Here is a 7,023-nt window from a genome sequence, read left to right as displayed (position 1 = left end):
CACTGAATCGGCAGGTGGATTCTTAACCACTGCACCACCAGGGAAGTCCTGGTTCTCTTTTCATTAACAAGTTTTATAAACTAGAAAAAGTTGCTTAGCCTCTTTGGTGCCTCATTTTATTCAGGTGTAATATGAAGCCCACCCCATGCTCACTCACTCATTCTTTCAAGAAACACTGATTATGCCTAACTGTTGGGAGATATTGTCATGAGAAGTGAGATGACAGGAGGCTTTGACTTTCTACTTACACATTTCTGTATAATTTGATTTAAAAAAAGCATGGATTACTTTTATAATCAACAAAGATCATAAAGATGTTATGGGCTGAATTTTGCCCCCTAAAATTGATAATGTTGAAACCCTAACCCCCGGTAACTCAGAATGTTACTGTTTTTGAAGACAGAGCCTTTAAAGAGACAATTAAGTTAAAGTGAGGTTGTTAGGGTACTAATTCAATCTGACTGTTACAAAGCATGATATTAACCCAATCTGACCAGTGTCTTTATAAGAAGAGGAAATTTGGATGCACAGGCACCAGGGATCCATGTGCACAGATGAAAGACCATGTGAGGACACAGTGAGAAGGTGACCATCTGGAAGCCAAGGAGAGAGGCCTCAGAAGAAACCAGTCCTGCTGACATCTTGATCTTGGGTTTAAAGACTCTATAACTGTGAGAAAATAAATTTCTGCTGTTTAAACCACACACACAAAAAGAAATGACCCAGGCAGAAGGTACTCAGCTCCAGCAAATTACAGCATTGTGAGAATGCAAACCCTATTTTGCTAGATCTTCTAATTCTCCAAGAGAAATTGGAAATATGGGCTTGTTTTTTTTTTTTTTAAACACAATTCCCCATTTTAAAAACTGCAGGACATATAATACCCACCTGTGAGTTCAGTTTGGGTGATGAGTTGACAGTTTGTGACCTCAAACAGAAAAAAGAGAGTCCTGGACCACTCCAAGATCGACATGTCAGAAGAATAGGATCCAGCCAGCAAAGAATGTTGAGAAGAAGCAACCAAAGAGGTGGAGGGAAAACCAGAGGAATGTGATATTTGATATCTGAGGACAAAATAATAAAGTAGCAGGAAGAGAATAGTCAGCGGTGTAGACCGTTAACAAGAGTTTGGGTAAGATGAGGACAGAAAGTGATCATTTGATACAACATCATGAGTATTGTTGATAACCTTGACTACAGAAGTTTCTGTGGCTGTCTGGTATGGACCCTGACTAGAGAGGGTTGAAGAATTAACTCAAGAAGAAGTGAAAAGCAAAGGGATAGGGTGGGGAGAATTAACCCCTTTGAGAAGATTTTTCTGTGAAAAAGGGCATAAAAATGGGGTTGTGCTATAAGGGGATGTGAGGTTGCTGCACGTGTGCTTTCTCTAGTTGCGGCGAGCAGGGGCTACTCTTCGTTGCAGCACGCAGGCTTCTCATTGTGGTGGCTTCTCTTGCTGCGGAGCACAGGCTGTAGGTGCGCGGGCTTCAGTAGTTGTGACGCACGGGCTCAGTAGTTGTGGCGGACGGGCTTAGTTGCTCCATGGCATGTGGGATCTTCCTGGACCAGGGATCAAACCCGCGTTCCCCACACCGGCAGGCGAACTCTTAACCACTGTGCCACCAGGGAAGTCCCAGGCTAGAATTTCTGACTTGCAAATTCAAGAACTTGATTCTGTCATTTCACCTAGGTGGTGATTAAATCACAAGAGCCCAATTTACTAATTTATCCTAAGAAATATAATGGCATACCTATAGAAAAGTTGGCTTGGGAAAAATATTAGCATCAGAAGGTTGCTTACGGAGGGTAAGAATCAGTGTAAAGGCAGCTAGAAGATCTTAAATCACCCCTGTTCCAACACCCAGGCTTCTCTCATAATTATTTTCTATTCTCTCTTTCCTTTCCTCAAAATCTAATCGGGTTAGATGCCAAATCCTACCAATTTGTCCATAGGAAATTTTCTTCCATCCATGTCTGACCTATTTCCACTTAGCCATGCCCAGGGAAGGAGAACATATCTTCTAAAGGTCTAAGAAGAGCTTGGTGGGAGGGAGTAGCTGCCACGTGAGGTAGCAGTATTTATACCCTAGAACCTCCTTTTGAGTGATTATCCCCCATGCCTGTCACCACTCCTTCCCAGGCCCTCTCCTTTGGACTTGCTCTCATCAGCTCACAGGAACCCCAGGAACTTAGGTATTCCTTGCTAGGAGGCTTTGTTGCTGTGTTTTGATGAAGAGTCAGGGGCCTCAAAGGTAGAGAACCTCCAAAGGAGGTGGAAACTCTGAAAACCTCACAGACACTGTTTCAACCTTTTCCCTCCTGCCAGAGATTTCCCCTGGAGAACTCTTCTTTGCTCTTCCTTTTGGGGAATTTTATATCTGTTGGATATAAGGAAGGGGCAGTTCCTTCATTGTACCACCTACCCTTAGGCAAGTCTTACTTTCCTCTTGCTTGGGCTATTGCAAGAGCGCTCCAAGGGATATCGCTGTTTCCAGGTCATCCACTTACTCCCTGACCATCTTCCTAAATTTACCTCCATTGCTTAAACATGTTAGCCCCTTCTTGCTTCAAATAGAATAAAAATACTCAACCTGGCTTTTTTTTTTTTTTTAAAGATTTATTTATTGATTGATTGCTATGTTGGGTCTTCGTTTCTGTGCTAGGGCTTTCTCTAGTTGCAGTGAGCGGGGGCCACTCTTCATCGCGGTGTGGGGGCCTTTCACTATCGCGGCCTCTCTTGTCCAGACGCACAGGCTCAGTAGTTGTGGCTCACGGGCCCAGTTGCTCCGCGGCATGTGGGATCTTCCCAGACCAGGGCTCGAACCCATGTTCCCTGCATTGGCAGGCAGATTCTCAACCACTGCGCCACCAGGGAAGCCCTCAACCTGGCTTTTAAGTTCAACCGCTTGCTACTCCTAAGAGCACGGAGTTGCTTGTTAGCTCCCCAAACATGTCACCACTCCACCGCACTTTATAGTTTCCCTGCCTTTGTGTCTTTGCTCAATCTGTCACCTCTTCTTGGAACTCCCTCCCACTTGCACTAAATGGAATTGAGACACAGTATCATCCAGTGATGGTTGAGCGGCCCCAGCTACACTGGCCTTCCTTCAACTCCTCAATTCCTCATTTTTTGTTACCTCAGGGCCTTTGTACTTGTTGTTCTCTCTGAAACATTCTTCACCTGTCCAGTCAGTGCCTTCTCAATCTTTGGGGTTCTTCTTTTAAAGTAGGTTCCTTTCTTTTCTCTCTTCTAACAACCTGTTCTTTTCCCTTCATAGCACTTACCACAATCTGTAATTATACATGTGAGTGTTCATTTATTTGTTTATCCCTCCCCCTCCACGAGATTGTAAACTTGCAGACAGTGTTCATATCTGTTTGTTCCCCACTCCATCTCAGCACCTAACACAGCCCCAGGCCATTGTGAGCTTGAATATTTCATGAGTGATTGAATGGGTTACAATGCATGGAACTTGTAATTTTTCATCAGCAAAATCCCCTAGCGCATCAGTCTCCTCTCTGCTTTAACTGAGACCTGGTTCTCCCCAAAGAACATTTCTCCTCACAAGTTCTGTCTTTTCTCTTTTGTTCACATCATAGATTGGGGCCTGGCACAGAGCAGTTGCTCCGCATATATTTATTTAATTACTCCTTACCTGCTATGTCCTTTTCCCTTTAGTCTAAAGAATGGTCAGGAAGATAGCCCAACAGAGTGAAAAGCAGTCGTTGTCTGAAAGTCAGGCAGATTGAGATTGAATTCTAGTTCTGTTGCTGACCAGCTGGTGATCTTGACCAAGATTTTTAACTTCTCTGAGCCTCAAAGCTTCATCTTTTACGTGAACTTGAATTTCAACTTGTGCAGAGCTACCTCCTTAGGTCAGCCCAAAGAGTAAATCTACACTGCCCCCTAGAAGATCTGTGTTTCTGGGATAGTGGATTCAGAATCCCAGGACTACTGGAGAATCTTTGTGAGCAACCCTCACACCCTGGAGAGGTAGGAGGGCTCCAGCACAGCCCTGTGGGAGTTGGCTCCAGCGTAGACAGTGGGCCAGAGGTGAAACGTTCACTGGTCAAGGAAAGGGCAGCACAGACTTGGACAAGATCAGCAATCCTTGAGCCACAGAGTGACAGTGGTAGTTCTGGTTATTTCTGAGAACTAGGGAGGGCACCTGGTTTAACTGGATTTACTGCTACTTAAGTATGTGTTGGGTTGTTTAGAGCTTGGAGATTTGGGGTATTATTAAATGTGTGATACATTTGTGTTAACCATACTTAGTTTAGGTCAGCGGTACTTCTAAGCCACATGCAAAATGATTTTAATAATGAATACCCAGCTGTTAGGGTGGCTGTGAGGATGGAATGAGAAAATGGATTCATGTAAAGTGTCAGTATGGTGCCTGGTGCATATTAGATGCTCAATAAACGGCAATTGTTATTATTGCTCTTGAAGATACAGCAGCCTTTCCACTTTTCCTTCTTATGCCACATGACAAATTTACTCTCTCATAAAGAATGAGAAAAAAAAATGAATTGAAACAAGAACATGGTCAAACTATGCATTTTTTTGTGTGTGGGGGCCAGCATTTGCTTTTTGATTTAATAGCAAAATACAGACTTCCTGTTAATAAATTAAATGTGTTTAGTTAAATATATTTGAAATCTATTAATAGATGGTAATGTGATTATTCAGTGGTTGCCAGTGGCCAAGGGTGGGAGGTTAAAATTGATTGAGAAGGGGGACCCAGAACTTTTTGGGGTAACAGAAATTTTTTATCTCTTGATTGTGGTTATTACATGTGTACATACCTTTGTCAGAATTCATCAAACCCACTTAAATGGGTGTTTTATTGTTTGTGTCCAATTCTCAATAGAGCTAATTTTTTAAAAATTCCAGTGTTTTTATAGGCTTTATATTTTAACAGTTATGTCATTTAAATTAGTTTAATAATTGAATTTGAAATTTATCATTTTTATTATTCATTAATTTTTATGTTTGACATTAAATAATTTAATACAGTTTAATTTAACTGAGGTAATATCAGTAATGCAATGGAAATGAATCAGTGGGGGGAAGGCTATTTTTATATACGTATTAAGAGCCAAAATTATGACTCTGTCCTAGACACAGTGCTGGGCTCTTGGAGTACAAATTGAAATGGATGTGGTCCCTGACCTCAAGCAGTAGCTTACTGTCTAAGGAGGGGCACACCTACATAAGCAGATAATTTCGCCTTTAAAAAATTATATTTTTCTCTTTTTCTTGGCCTCACCACGCGGCATGCGCAACCTTAGTTCCGTAACCAGGGATCAAACCCATGTCCCCTGCAGTGGAAGTCCCAACTACTGGATGGCCAGGGAATCCACCCCCCCGCCACCCCGCCAAATTAAATATTTTTGACTAATTAAAATATGCACTTAGTTTTTTAAATTAGTACAAAAGAATAGATAGTAAAAGTGTCTCCCTCACATCCCTGTCTCTCAGTCTCATAGTTTCCCTCCTTGAAAGTCACCACTGCAAAACAGTTTATTTTTATCCCTTCAGAGATACCTTATTCACAGCTTTGCATACAGTAGCTTTATTCCCTTCAGAGATACTTTATTCACAGCTTTGCATACAGTAGCTTTATTCCCTTTATTCTAGTTCTTCTCCTTATTTTATTTTATTTTTTCACTGAACAATCTACTCTGGAGATAATTCCACAACAAACATATAAAATAGATAGTCTTCAATATAAGAAGTGATGACAAATTGAAATTATAATGGGGGTAATCACAGTTCAGGCATACAAAAATGAAGTCAGGTGGCCATTGAGGATCTGGTCTCAGACACCTCTCTGCACCACTGAGAACTTGAACTTTCTCTGAACCATACTAGACCCAAGAACACTACCAGCTGTATTCGGAACAACACCTGCCAGCTGCAACCTTATGGTCTCAAGGTCTCCCTTGTAACTATGCAACCATTTCTGATCCCAACCAATCCTTACTTAACAAGTACCCTTACTGCTTGCCAGCTCCAATTATAATTCTTGATAAACAACTCATGTAACTAACTGTAACCTTGCAGTTTTGGCCTTTATAAGCCTCCCTCATTTTGTAGTTCGGTGGAACACAATTCAAGTGCTTCTTGAATCTGTGTCTCCTGGGCTGCAGTCCTAACAAACCACAAACAAACACCTTTTCATTTCAATCAGGTCTTTGTTTCTAAAATTTTGGTTAACAGAAGATAAAAATACTGGTAGAGGAATGAAAAGAATGCCGTGGGTGTACAAATTACTGGCTAACTATGTAAAGCTTTCTGGAGGATGGCATCTCCTTTATGAGTATTCCGAGATAAAAACACATGAACTAATTAGTAAACTAAACTCTCTAGTTGTAGACTAAACTGTGTACAACTGTCTGTAACTCTGACAGCTCTTTGGAGGGGAGAAAAAGCAATATGTGCAGGTCAAGCATAGAGAAAAGATGTGGTACAGAAAGTAAGCGTAGAAAGGGGCACACCTTGCGCCTTTGAAGCAGAAGTGTGAGGTGGAAAGAACTCAGTATAGGAAGAGCTAGGAGCCCAGCGTGGGCAGGGAAGTCTTGAGTTATAGATGGTGTTTCAGGATTAAAGGAAGCTTATTTGTAGTTCTCTCTAACTAGGATTGCCAGATTTTGGCAAATAAAAATGCAGGACATCAGTTAGATTTCCAGTTCAGATAAATAATAAATAATGTTTTATTATTTATAAGCATGTCCCAGATGGCAACCCACATGACTGAGTCAAATTGACGGCTTGTCACCATGCACTTAAAAACAATAGGGAAATAAGCATTTTTAATGGGAAGAGTAGACAAAGAAGGAAATATGAGGAGCTAAGGTCAAGATTTGGCTGGTGAGTTTAGGGCAGGTGGGGCCCAGGCCAAGGAGGCAATTCCGATGGTCTGGGCTGGCAGGGCTGGGGCTTAGGTATAGCTTGAAAGGTCTGTCAGGACCAGTAGGTCCAGGGCCAGATAAATGGCCCTCATGCTCAGGGCAAAGGAG

Source organism: Balaenoptera musculus, chromosome 1 (genome assembly GCF_009873245.2).
Source record: "Balaenoptera musculus isolate JJ_BM4_2016_0621 chromosome 1, mBalMus1.pri.v3, whole genome shotgun sequence".
Classification (NCBI taxonomy): domain Eukaryota; kingdom Metazoa; phylum Chordata; class Mammalia; order Artiodactyla; family Balaenopteridae; genus Balaenoptera; species Balaenoptera musculus.
This window is presented reverse-complemented; position numbering follows the sequence as displayed.